The sequence below is a fragment of the Quercus lobata genome, chromosome 5 (assembly GCF_001633185.2).
Source record: "Quercus lobata isolate SW786 chromosome 5, ValleyOak3.0 Primary Assembly, whole genome shotgun sequence".
NCBI classification, from domain to species: domain Eukaryota; kingdom Viridiplantae; phylum Streptophyta; class Magnoliopsida; order Fagales; family Fagaceae; genus Quercus; species Quercus lobata.
Genome location: NC_044908.1, coordinates 58901511 through 58916374, shown reverse-complemented (window position 1 = coordinate 58916374; position 14864 = coordinate 58901511). Strand labels below are relative to the sequence as shown.

The window sequence follows — 14864 nt, the reverse complement described above, 5'->3', positions numbered from 1 at the left end:
GTATTAAGCTTTGACAGTGCTGTTGAGAGGTTTAGAACCTATGCACCATAAGCCAAAGCCAATTTCATACTCTCTCTCTCTCTCTCTCTACTTTTCTTTTGGCCCTTTTATATATATATATATATATTTTTTTTTTTAAACTAGAATATATAAAATAACAGGTGTTATAACATGAAAAACTAACATTGAATGGAGAAAACCTTTCATTTTTGAAATTAATAAAATTAAAAGTGGAAGAGTTCAAGAAGTTGGAAAAGGGGGTGGAATCAAATCTTTTAACTTTATGCATTTATGGCTTAAATTGATCATTAATAAGATGGGGTGAGGTAAAAGACTAAATAAAATGCTACTCATACAAAGTGTCATATGGTAGAACCTCAAACTCTCTTGCATGAGGTTTCTACTTATATATATATATATATATATATTGATTGATTGATTTTCAACCAGGCTATTTTATTAACAAAGTTATTGAATCATTTTTTTTTTTCCTTCTTTACACACTCCTCACATATCAAAATTAAATATTGTTTGATTTATAAATATGGAAAATGCACATATAACATAATGTCATTTTTTGGGGAGAAAAATATAACATAATGTCATTAAGTCTTGTAGATTAGGGGAAATGTTAAATTTTATACGATAGTCATAGAGAAATTTCTTTAATTTATAGTTAATATAATAATTTTCGATCAAGCTTTGACTATTATTATAACAATATTAACTATAATTAGATATAGTAATTTTTTTTTAGAGAGTTTCAATCTATATATGGTACGTTTCTGATGATAATTCTTTATTATCAGACAAATACACCAATCGGTTTTTGATATAAGAAAGGATTAAACCCCAAATCTCTTATTCAACTATTATAAACTTTATCAGTTGAGTTAATTAGAACCTATATAGTAAATTATGATAGGATTAAAGAAGATTTTGTCTACGTCAACTTTGATTTTGGTTTTGTCACATCATATTGTTCTCATCTTTTTCCTTTTACTTTTTATCATTTTTAATATACAATACCAAGACCCTATAATTGGAGGGAAAGGGTACATTATCGCTCTTCAGAACCACTTTTCCAATATTAATATGCCTGAAATCTTTTTTTTTTTTTTTTTTAATATCCTCCTGTCTGTGGGAGGTGCAATTATACATGCCATTATTTAAATTATATATATATATATATATATATATATAATTTGATAGTGGGGGCAACCTAAAGCCAATATTACACATCTCATATTCCATTCAACTTCAGGTGTGGATATGCCTGGTGCAGATTATCAATTTGTCAAGCTCCTTGGCCTTCGATCATCTGTAAAAAGGGTCATGTTGTATCATCAAGGTTGCTTTGCTGGTGGGACAGTTCTTCGCATTGCTAAGGATTTGGCTGAGAACAATGCTGGTGCACGTGTTCTAGTTGTATGCTCCTAGGTAACAATCGATGGTTTTCGCGGACCTTCAGATTCCGACCTAGTTTTTCTTGTAGGCCAAGCAATATTTGGTAATGGTGCAGCAGCAGTGATTATTGGAGCGGATCCCGATACATCAGTGGAACGGCCATTATTCCAACTTGTGTATGCTGAGAAACAATTTTGGATAACTCAGAAGGTTCAGTTGAAGCACATCTAAGGGAACTAGGTCTTACTTTTCATTTGTCAAAGAATGTGCCTACCTTGATTGGTGACAACGCTGAGAAATGCTTGGTTGAAGCATTAAGCCCACTGGGAATTAGTGATTGGAACTCATTGTTTTGGGTACCCCATCCAGGTGGCCCCACAATTCTCAAAGAGATTGAAGCCAAAGTTGGGCTGAACAAGGAGAAACTCGAAACCACTTGGCATGTGTTTGGCGAGTATGGAAATATGTAAAGCGCAAGTGTGTTTTTTGGTCTCGATGAGATGAAGAGGAAGTCCTTGGAGGAAGGAAAATCCACCACAGGTGAAGGGCTAGAGTGGGGTGTTCTATTTGGGTTCGGACCAGGTCTCACGGTGGAAACTATTATGTTGCATATAGAGTCCCTATAGTTACTACCCCATGCATGAGTCCATGACTCATACATTCATTTGTAACGACCCCGGTTTAACTGTGTAGATATTTTCTGCTTTGAGGTCCATGCCCCTCACGGTTTTGTTCTCCCTCAAAGCACACAACAGTGGGGGAAAATGCCTCTACACATTGAAGGGAGGTTATTCCTTATAAACACATTCTTATGTGCTTCCCTAGGCGATGTGAGATTCCATGGAATGTAAGACCCCCTTTTTGGGTCACATTCACCACTATAGCAGAGACTCCCCTTTTTGGGTCACATTCACCACTCTAGCAGTTTCAGATTATGTGGAACTTCCCCTTAATTTTTTTGCAAAAGAGTGAAAGACCTTAAATATCGTATCATATATATATATATATTTATATGTATAAATCGTACTTGAGAAAATAAATCAATCATTGATATCCCAAGATTTTTTGAATTAGCATGATAATAAAGAATATCTTCATATATATAAGTTAACTTCATATGATGTTTGATGGTGCAATAATTACAACCTTTTTATGATATTTTCAAAAGAGAAGAACAAAATTAAAAAAGCTTTTAAACTCTAACCATCTTGAATCTTGATGGTTAATTTATTTTATTGATGGAATCATTTTCTTTGTAATGAAAGAACATAAGGTCATTTTAACCGAAATATTGTATAACAAATATTGTCAACTATATGACTAGTTTCTTTAAAAATATTTGTTAGAACATCTTGAATTGGATACTTAGAGATGAAGTATTGGTGTAATGACAAATGCCTTTCATTAAAGGTGTTAGGTCATAGGTTTGAGTTTGAGGATCAACCTCGCCAAAAATTTTGAGGTAAGGTTACCTACTATGACATTTCATAGACCCTACAAAAAGTGGGAGTTTTGAACGCTAGATACGACCAATTCTGAGGTTAAATTAGGAAGAGAAATACCTAAATCACATAACCAATGTAATCATCTATGTATACAAGTACTAGTCTTTGACATGATTCTAGCATTAACAAAACTTGAGATACTAATTTTAAAAGTAGATTTCAAAATTATTTTTTAAATCCAAATTAATAGAACTTCATTACTTTTAATTTCTTTAAAAAAATATTGTTGTCAACCATAATGTTTCAAGTTTCAACTATCAAATTCATTATATAACATTCATAATAATAATCAACATTTTTTGCTTGAATAATAAATAATAATTTAGAATTTATAAAATTCAATATGAGTACTAACAAGATTCTTTTTTTTTTTTTTTCTTTTTCCTTTTTATCAATATCATTCAATGTTTTTGCACGTAAGCACAAATTGTAATATAGTATATATTTAAAGCTAAAATCATGGACTTGATGGGTATAGACTTGAATAAATAAATTTACATATATACATACGTGTGTCTATATATATATATATAAAAGCATCAAGGTATTTTCTGCCTCCTTTTAAAAAAATTTATCAACTTAAAAGAATATATTAAAAAAAAAAAAACCGTAAATAACAATGTACGTTTCATCAAATGGTAGTAGCATGAACAACAAATGGGGTACTTATGTCATTTCACACTTGCACATCTCTTCTCACTCGTTTTCTCTCAGATTTGGGAAGGTTTGTTTTTTGTGGGCTCTGGGAAATACCCATGCCCTACCAAAATCAACTCTCATTTTCTCTCTCTACCAAACAACCAAAAATTATCTTTTCTCTTCCTGATTTTCCATTCTCCCAAAAATCACTCAATCCAAACGCACTCTTAGTTTTAAATGATATTATATAGTTCATGGCTTGGAGCCAACTTGGGAATGGAAATACAAAAGAAGATTTTGAATCTTTCTATGCATTTACACCATAACTATCATTCTATCAACTGTAGAACCTTCCAATGGAGATTTACAATCCATCCATACAATGGCCTTCTGTCCTCAAAACCATGATCCATATGTCTTGTGTTGCTGGGGTCAGTTGCAACTTGGGTCATCCAATATCTCAACTACAGCAGCAAACTGCAGAGTTAAACAATGAGCAAGGATAAGACTAAGAGAGAGGTCATGGTTCGATTTTTTTTTTTTTTTGAAGATATAGTGAGACATTATCATCTTCTTCAAAGTACATTTCATCAATTGTACTTTCCAGCATAGTTTGTAAAATGCTGCAAAGTAGTTTATTATTATGTGAAAGGTAGCTGAAGGTTTTGGGGTTAATCACTCAGGAAAATTCTTGTTTAGGACATAAAATAGTAGTGGCTTTGAGCCATAGCAATCTGGTTCTAAATTTAAAGAGTCAAGATTAATTGCAACCTACGCTGTACAATTTAATAATTGTAAATAATGCAAATAAGACAGACAAACTATACTCAATCAAATGTAGAACACTTTAATTTGTTTCTCAACATAACAGTGATTATGTTTAGTTTTATGAATAAAGAAAAACACACAGACATATTTGTTTTCCACAGATTTATAAATGTTATCTGCATTAATGTCAGTGAAAGTAGTTAAAGAAACTAATATTCAAGAGATCTAAATTGCAGAATGGGAAATCCATAATCTTTTGCAAAACAAAACTAAGAGTCAATTGTTAATGCTTAAAAGGAAAGCTACCATAATTTTTATGGACAGAAAGATAAAGAGATGATTCCATAATTTGGCTATTGGGTTTGGTTCCTAGGTAAGCAGAGATGCAGAAGGCCACTGTCACAGGTAGTGTGGGTTCCGCTCTTTTGATCAATAAGCTGGTTAGAACTGGTAAACATGCAGAGATTGGTCTCCAAGTTACAAGTGTTGGCATCATTGAATAATTCGGCTTGTTGTAAGTTACAACAAGAAACAAGACGAATTATTCAATGATGCCAAGAACCAGAACCAAACCCAATATCTGATCAATGGCCTTAATCCCTCCCAAAATCAGCACATGTTTCCCACCTTTGGCAGAGGAGATGATGATTGGAGATCTGAATGGTGTTTAATCAGAGTAGAGGGGCCAAGACTGTGACAGCTGAATTCAATCACAATTTGATGATGCAAAATCTAGATCTGGGTGGGGATGGACTCATAATTGGCAATCATGAAAGATTTCAAAACAAAATGATACCAATGCATGACCATGCGAATTCTCTTGGCAATGATGCTGGTTTTGTTCCCTTAGGAGGCCATGAACTAGGTGCATATGGATACATTTCAGAAGGTTTGCCAATTTATGAGCATGATCATTCATTATCCAATATGATGACCAACAGGCAGGTGTCCCACTACATCTATCCAACTACAGAAATGATGAGCATCTACATGTGAGAAAGAACACCACAAACAACTTTCCATCGATAAGAGCTAACGAAAGATAGTTCCAGAGGTCAACTTGGCAGATATGGAAATCTTAGGGAGTTATAAGAAAGAATTGAAACTCCAGAAGGTGTTTTGGCAACTGACCCAAACCCCAGGGGTGTTTTTACATTTAAGCCAAGAATAAAAGAGCATACATAAAAAAGAGTAAACAATGTTGTCTAGGCATTGAAGAAATCTCAGGTGCATGGATTATATGAATAACTAGACGCTAACCCGTGCAGAAAGCTATTGTGTATGAAAATGTAAACAGACTATCTGTTTGTATTTTAAACACTCAAACGTAATTATTTTGCAGTAGTGGCAGAGTCCTCACCTTTGTGTAAGTTATGACCTTAAAATAAATGTAGTCTAAATGATAGATCAAACTCAGACAAATTCAAGTTTAAAAAAAAAAAAAATAGGTAAGACGAATTCAAGTTAACTTAGTCAGTTGGATTGCTAGAGCTCTAAGTTACATGGTTGGAGTATCACAACTACTAGTGAGCCATGTTGAGATGTAAGAATTATGCCAGTCTAGCTCAAGTTGTTATTAGCGAGCCTATGTGAACTCAAGCTCAATTATCTTTATGAACAAAGCTAGCCATGTAGTTGACCAATCAATAATAGTATATTTATGTTCTAAATGAAGCAAGTAAGTTCCTTCCTAGTCCCTTAGCAATCCAATATCAAGAAGCTTAATTTGTTTACAATGCCATAGATTATTAATACAAGTAAAATGATAACAAAGATTAGAATCATCACAGCACAATCTTGGTAAACCAAACTGAATTGGCACACAGGAAAGAGGTATAAAAATTTTTTCTTTGAAATTTTCATTATCAAATTCTTCAAACGTAATGAGGTTCTAGTGAATTTTTTTACTCACAATTTTTTTCTTATTAGTAAGGTTTAGACCCAAGGAAGGGGGAGGGGAGATTCAAACCTCTGACCTCACTTCAAGAGGGTTCCCAACTGATTGTGGTATCCCTTGGGATTTACTCACTATCAAAGATTTGATTATAAATTCATCAAATAATTACCTACCTGAAGGTGTTTAACAATCACTACAATTATCTCAAACAATCAAAATCAGCACGAGAACAAAAGCATTGAAAATTTTCAAATTGGGCTTTTATGTTAACTTATCAAAAGCAAATTACAATTCTTAGTTAATAACCTTTATGCTGATCCAGATTTAAACTCACTAAAAATTGAAAAACTCAGTTTAATTTACCAATAATTTTTAAAACCATCTCAAGCAAGGTAGTTCCAACAATTTTCCTCACTTTCTCAGCACCCTAAGAAAACCTTAGTAATCCAATAAACCACTTCACCAAAAGAAACTGAAATAGTGCAGTGCAGTGCAGATTTTTATGAAACAGTGTGCAGTGCAGATATTTGGAATAAAAATTCTCACTTTGGTTAACAGTAATCTCCTTCTTTAGCTTCATGGAACACAGGAACAATCTGCAAATTTTTTGCTAATATATTGGTTTGACAAACTACAAAAAATCAAAATTTTCCAACCAACACAAAAAAATAATAAATTCAACACCTAAAATGACAAAGCAACCATTAATCAACTCAACTAAGCCTTAATTGTAATTGCAGTATGAATTCATAGATGTAAACATCAAAGCTAGATAAAAAATTCACCTCATGGAATTCACTTGAACTAAAAGCAACCAAAACACCAAAAATTCAACAAAATCCTGTTAAGTACCTACAAAGAACAAAAATAAGGAGTTAATCAACATTGGAACCCTTCACTTACTAACACAACAGCTTTTGAGTGTAAATATGCCTTATTAACAGAAAATTAAAAAAAAAAAAAAAGAATAATTCCCAAAGCCAAAGTTTAACAGCAAAAAACAGTGAAAACCATTCAAACGAAACCCAGATAGCTCAACATAACAAAACATTCAACCTTTTGAGAGAGAGAAAGTAACAATTAGAAAGCAAAGGCAAACACATTGAATCTACCAATATGAATATGTATGTAAAGCTTAAACAGAAACCAAAGCAATATGAAAAAGCAGCAGAAACCAAAGCCCCCGTAAACACAGTTAAATTTTTTTTCTGAAAACCCCTTTTCATCGGCGGCAAACCAAAGCCCAACCATGCAGCCAGAGCAACCCACAACCACAAACCAACAAAATTCCATGAACAATTGAAGCGGATAGAGAGAAAGAGCAATATATAGAAAATAATATTAAAGCAAATTAATAAATTAATTTGATTTTGGGGGAAGGAGATGTTAGCGTGAGTGTTTTTGCATTGTTCTACCCAATATGAGATATTAATTGCATTGTTCTACAAAGTAAAAAACCCTAACTTTGTATAACTTATTTGTACCTTCAGCTACTGGTAGGCATCCCACCTATTATCAAATGACGTGTCTGATCTTCTGGGTGGTGCTCTTTTTCTCCCACTCTTCAAATGGATGATTGAGTATGGACCCATTTATTGCCTTGCTGCTGGGCCTAGAAATTTTGTGGTGGTGAGTCGCCCTGCCATTGCTAAGCATTTGCTCAGAAACTATGGAAAGTATGCCAAGGGTCTTGTCACTAAGGGCTCTGAGTTCTTGAGGTTCACATGCAGTCCAGGCATTATAAAAGTACACATCCCCAGTCTCATGCCCTTTGAAAGGTAGGAAATATACAAAAGAAGCTGGCTAAGACATGTTTTCTCTCCAACTATCAAAAGAATAAAATTTGAGAAATGACATGGTTACAATATTTTTATAACAAATTTTAAGTGGTAAGTTGTTACTAATTGTTATTGTTGGGGCAAAAAAGTAATCTTAGCTTTAGTTTGAAATTTGAACCAATAACAACTAACCACCTGTGATTTGTTGTAAAAATGTTGTAGACAATAACATCTCTCATAAAATTTAAACAAGCTTAAGCTAAACTAAGGTCTCTCAATAAAAAATGGGAAATAATGTTGCGATATTCCTTTTTGTTACAAAGAGAATAAACAGAATAAATATGACAAAGTAAGAACAAACCTCAAAGATTCCACGACACTGGTGAGTAATATAATCTCTAAAAATAAACTATACTTATTCTGTTGACCGAAGATAGTTTTTCCCTTACTTATTTTTATTTATACTACCAAACACTGGAAAATATAAAAAACTATATTTACATAAGGTTTTCTATTGAAACAAATAAAGCGTAATTCTAATAAATTGTCTCTCTTCTCTCTCCTCTCTCATTTTTCTTCATCTTCTCTCTCACATTTCACTCTCTCATTCATCTAAGTCCCCTCTGTTGAACTTTGTTCCTTCTATCAATTTCATCTCTCTATTTTGCTCGTCTCCCTCTCAAATCGGCGGGGAGGTGCTATTCATGATGGAGGTCGTGGGTCTTGGGTCGTGGAGGCCGTGGGTCTTGGGTTTTGGGTCAGACCATTACAACTCAAAAATAAGGTTGAAATATTATTTCGTGAAACTTTTATATAACAAATTATTGTGTACTTTTGTTGTGTCCATAAATCTTAACATAGCACATGCTTCCACTTTGACTAAAATTTTATTAGAATTGCACATATTACTAAAATAAATGATAATCATGCTCCGACTCTCTCTCTCTCTCTTACTTAGGTTAGTAGTACAACAAAACCCCTCTCGTTCTATATTTTCAATTTGTTGCATATATTTACTCTTTGAGAAGGGCAGATTTAATTAAGAATCTAATGCAAGTTTTGATTTTTAGGGTTATTATCAGAGAGAAAAAAAGAAGAAGAATTTTATGGATATTTTAGGAAATGTAGGGATGCTTGTAATGTAATGGTTGCTTGGTAGATGATTGCACATTAAAATTTGAAGTCTAATGTTCTAAAGTACAGGATATTGTGCTTACACTAAACCATCCTTCTTTCTTCTTTATTTTTATTTTCTATTTTTATTTTTTTAACAATCTTTATGGAAAAAAGAAAAAGTACACTGAGTGTGTATACTATATTTTTTTAACAATCTTTTTGAAGATACTTTGTGTTCATCATCTTGAACATAAAGTAATTCTCTTTTTCAATAAAACTTCATCAATTACTTAAGTCATGCTAAAAATGCATTCTTGATAACAACCTAATTGTAGGGATGAAGGGCGTAGATATAAGTATTGGGCCATGGGCCGTGTCCAAGGATGTCAAATAGCTCGAGGACAGATAAATACTAGTGAAGGCATATAGATTAATTGGCTGTGGAAGAAATCTGGTCATAATGAGGAGGAGACATTGTTCGAGGATAAATACCTCCTCGGCTAAGCAGAGTGAAATTCAATGGTCCGATCATCCCTCAAGAACAGGGCAACAGGCAGTCGTGCTTGGAAGGATAAACATCAGAGAGGGATGAGACAAAAAGGAGTTGGTAAATATCTGACAAGAAAGTTGCTACCACTGCATTGAATGCTCTACATCTAACCCTCTGGCTGCATTAATGTGAAAGTGATACCTAAACAGTAACTTTCAGCCTTACAGTTACCCCCAAATACTCTAAGAAGATGCTGATGGGAAAATTATCAAGAATATTAGCAAATCTGACTTACACGTGGAGGGCTGAGATGAAAGAAGGGAAGGGAATATAAAAGAGAAAAACCCCATTACAAAAGGGATCATAAGAAAATCTAGAGAGAGATCACTGTATACTGAAGAACTGTAATTTTGTATAAGTCTAAGAGAAATATATAAGAATAGACATTCCTTGGACTTGACCAAGGAGAACTTTTCTTGTTCAAAACTGTTTGTTTTATTCTTTCTAGCAATAACTAACTTACTATGATCATTGTCCACCTAACTCATCGAAAGTTCAGTTTCAAGCCCACCCTCTAACAAATTCATTGTTTTGGGCTGTTTGGATCATTGACCATCCATTTGGGCTTTGGGAGCAAATCGTGTCCTTACACTAACAATACTAAATATCTTAGATAAGTTTTTCTAAAAAACCTAGCAAATAAATACTCACAATATTTACACTAAGAACACAAAGTTGTATAAATAATTATCATAGTATGTTACTTGAAATTTAAATTTGTTGAGAGCCAATATCAGTGAGAGGGGCAATGATAGAGAAAGGCAATGTGGTGTGAGTTCAATATGTAATCAACAGTGAAGTGGAGTGAAAGAGAGATAGGCATGTGGCAGGTGTGTGAGCTCTGATCAGTGGGTGTGTATTTGTGAGTTTGAGGGGGTGAGTCTGATCAGTGGGTATTTGTGAAGTGGAGAGAGAGAGAGAGAGAGAGAGAGAGAGAGACTGTGTGGCAAGTGTTCTAGGTGAGTGAGAGTGAGCTCTAATTAGTGGGTATTTGTGAAGTAGGTGAGTAGTGAGAGTGAAGTGGGTTAGTAGTAAGAGTGAAGAGTGAGCCCTAATCATTGGGCGTGTAGTTGGTGATCAGTATTTGTGACGTGGGTGAGTCTGATCTAGTTTGATAACTAAATAAGTATGCCATGTTTTACTGTAGGGAACTCTAGTCTCATAGACTCGAGATCCATGTAGAACTCGAGTTTCATAAACTCAAGACCTATGTGGCAAAAACGAACTACACATCAGCAAATAGAACTCGAGCGCCTTTAAAGCTCGATTTGTCTATCAAACTCGAGTTCCAAAAACTTGAGATGCTACTATCATAAATCATTTCTAACATGCTAACTAATGTAATAGTGTGGCAAAATTATGCTAATCTGCAAATTACCCCAACCCTTCCCCCACAAACCCAAATAGCAGAACCACCCCTACCCCTTTTAATATTCTTCACTCAAATTTTAATTTTCTATTTTATATCCTATAAATTCCATGTAGTCCTAATTGCATATAAAACTCTACTCGTGGAAATAAATTTCCAAATTCAAACTAAAGCACCATATAATCTTGTAATCAGTCTTCTTGTTGGTGACACAATTCATCTTTTTGTACCCTAATCTCCCAATAAACAATTCATACCTTATCAAGATCCAGACCTCTGCTGAAAAAAATGATCCAACCACAGGCACCCTCCACCCCTCAAAAGGCTATCTACATCATAAATCATAAATTCCATAGCTGTCACAGGTATCCACCTATCCACAGCATGTCAGCTGCACCAAATGCACCACCCAGTCAAACACATTGTAGAGCTTCATTCTTGCAGCCAGAATCCCAGTCCTACAAAACCCACAAAACCATCACCCCCTCTTTGAATTTTCACATTTTTCCCAACCTTAAAATTGACTTTGTAGGATACTTAATTGATGGCACCATGATAGGATGTATGTGGAGTTAGATAATTCTGATCTACTATATTATTGGTTATGTTGGGGTTCAGGTATTTCAATTCTCCAAGATCTAGGGTTGTAAACAAATTAAAATTGGTGTTAGTACAATTATTGAAGGTTTTTTTTTTAAAATTTATTTATTTAAATACACTTTAAATGCCTTTTATCTTTTATTGTAATTTTTCACAAGTATGTAACCCAAATAATAAGATAGTGTATGTGATTAGTGGCCTAGTGGTTGAGACCTTTGACCAACAAAACTCTGTTATGTGGAGTGTCTTGAGTTCGAGTCACTTTAAACTTAGTTGGCATAATAAAATCTCAGCAATCTTATGATTGTAATCCTAATTTTGGTTGAAGCAAGTAAATATGTGCATTTGTGTGCGTGCTTGTGCTATGATTTTTTTTTTTTTTTTTTATTCTTTGATTTCTGTTATTTGCATCCATAGATTTGGTTAGGTTTCTTATTTCCTGACACACCAATTGTTTACATAGGTCACCACTGTTGTCTTGATCATAATCATCTGTGGGAACTAGAGATGAGACTGTTGGGCCTTAACTCACTTGGGCTCACAATTTATTTGTAGTGGGCTTGAAGATTTCCTACTCTGGGTCGTTCTCGGCAGAGAGACTCAAAGCAACACTCAATTTCTTCTCCTCCCTTGACTGTTTTCTCTCTATTTTTCTGAACCCTTTCTTCTTCCCAAACTTCTGCTATTTATAGCCAAGGTTAGTGGGGAGATTATGATTGCAGCCTCCGCTAGTGCTATTGAAGGTCCAATATTATCTGATTTAAGTAGGTATTTAGGTGAGAGTGGGGTGCAACAATTATGGCCTTGGAACTTGGTTCCAGCTTAGTCGATTGTGCTCGGTAATGCAGTTTCCCGAGCATAATCATGATTTTCCCAGACACGGTTCATACTCTTGTTCGGGAAAGCTTATGCCGAACACTTTTCGGAATTCAAGGTCCAAAGCTCGTTTTTACGCTAAGGCAGTTTCAAGAAGGGCTTAGGGCGATGGGGCTGCCCCATTGGGCCTGGGCCCAAAGGCCCCTATGGGTCTTGGGATCTCGGTGCCGTACATCATCAATTCACATTTCACACTAGTCTTTGTCATTATCCAAGTCATACTGTTGTTTGTACATGTAGATAGATCTTTGCTTCTTAGCACACCCAGTGCATAAAATAAGATTTCTTTTCTGAGTTTGTCTCATTTCATTTACATGGTTTTCAGACTCGAACCGAACCATACAGTTCAATTGGGATTATCGGGAACCTCTCACTAACACGGTTCTTTTAACCACCAGAACTGTTCTATGCACAGAAAGCACGAAACCATTCGAACCGCAGTTGAACCACTGGGATTTGAAAATCGTGAATGGTTCTCATGATTCAGATCAACGCTTTTAAAAAAAAAAAATTTAAAAATTAAAAAAAATAGAAGATCACAGCACCATGGTTGAAGCTTCAACCACTATGAGATATTGTCAAACATTGAAAATATTGAGATCCCATCATCCTTATCTCGCTAGCTCTGTCTCTCGTTTGTTATCTGTCCATAACTTCTCTTCTTAATCTTCTTCTCTTCCCTTCTCTGTCTTGTTTTCCTGCCTCTACTCAGTCTAGATGTTGCGTAAACTGGTTTAAGAAAACTAAAGAAAGGTAAAAAAAAAGAAAAGGTATGAATTGGGAAGTTGGAGTGACGGAAGAAACGAAGTTTAAGAAGACGAAAGAAGGAAAAAATATGTAGAAGTAAAAGGCTAACTTGGTGTAGAGATTTTTTTAAAAGGATTCGGCTTCTGTCCAGTGACCAGTGTCACTGGACACGTTGGATTGCGGACACGTGTCCAAGACTGGACATGTGTCCGTATCCTGACGGCTCTAGTGGCCACTAGCCACTGGACAAAAGCTAAACCATTTTTAAAAGGTGTGGTGTATTAAACTTTGGGAAATGGAAGCCTTGGGGAAATTTTTTTTAAAAAAAGGTAAAGTTGATATCTTGATGAGACCAAATGCGATGTGTTGTTGGCACTGGAGTGGTAGGTGAATGGAGGGAATAAAAAGAAAAAGATATTAAATTTGTATTAGGTTAGAAAGAGAAAGTTATGGCTATGATATTTTCACAATAAATTTTAAGTGGTGGGTTGATACTAGTTGTCATTGTTGGAACAAAAAAATAATCTCAATGATAGATTTAAATTTGAATTAACCTATAATTTGTTATAAAAATATTATGAACGTAGATATTCTAAGTTAGAAATTAATGTAATGATATTTTTACTTAATATTTTTATAATATTTATACAATAAACTATTGTATTGGATTATTATTTAAAGTAATGTTAATTCTATAATAAATTCACCATAAATCTTAGGTTGAAAAATGTTTATTTTCAAAATAAATTTCCACATATATATATTTGAACTATTTTAGTTAAATTTTCATTTTTTGCTAATTTAGTATATTTATTTATATTTTAAATAATTATTAAATTAATTATGACATCATCACGTTTCAACTCCGATTCGACCTCGATCAGACCTTAAAAACCTTAAACCTCTCTTTTATACGGGTCTTTGAACCGTCCGGGTTTCAAAATTATATTCATTTGGTGCAAAAGTAAGTCAGAGCCTTAGCTAGGGGTTTGCGTGGTAGATGACAACATGAATTAGGTTACTTTTCCACGTAGGTTACTTTTCCACGTTAGCATGTAGACGTCTTAATTTTGCATTAAAAAAGAATGAAGCATAGCAAATAATAATGACATATGATAGAGGAAAAGGTTACGTAAATATTGTAGGATATCATAGGCACGCTTCAGCCATGCTTCAATATGTCAGTTAGCGAACACTAACAATGGCCCATCGCAAACTAGATCTTAATTACATGCTTTTTGCAATAAATAATAATAATAATAATAATAATTTATGGAACCACTTCGAAAATATTTTAGGCTTGGCCCTATTTGGTACACCATTTTAAACATATGTTTTCAGTTTTTAAACAATATTACACGTATTTTCACTTACTTTTTCACTAACATATATTTTCAAAAAAATGAAAACTGTTGTTTGAACATACATACCAAATGGGCCCAAAGTATGGGTTTTTTGGCATCTTATTTTAGTAGGTTTCCACGCAAAATCTTTTCTGTTTAAAAAAAAAAAATTGTCATACTTTCAACAAATAAACGATTAGTATAACGTATCTAAACTTACTTTAAATGTATATGTACAAATTTTGAATGAAACTGAGCTTTGATCAATT

The 14864-nt window shown here is 34.0% G+C and overlaps 1 long non-coding RNA gene and 1 pseudogene across 1 annotated transcript; one reads left to right on the top strand and one right to left on the bottom strand.

Annotated features, from left to right (window-relative positions):
* The first annotated feature begins 366 nt into the window (after positions 1-366).
* Positions 367-2033, top strand: LOC115990799 (annotated as a pseudogene).
* Positions 2034-3522: 1489 nt separating this feature from the next.
* On the bottom strand, positions 3523-8029 carry LOC115989683. Its single transcript, XR_004092054.1, has 3 exons — positions 7701-8029; positions 7002-7068; positions 3523-4028 (listed from the first exon to the last, which is right to left on the bottom strand). It is a non-coding gene; the product is annotated as an uncharacterized LOC115989683 (long non-coding RNA).
* Positions 8030-14864: the final 6835 nt, after the last annotated feature.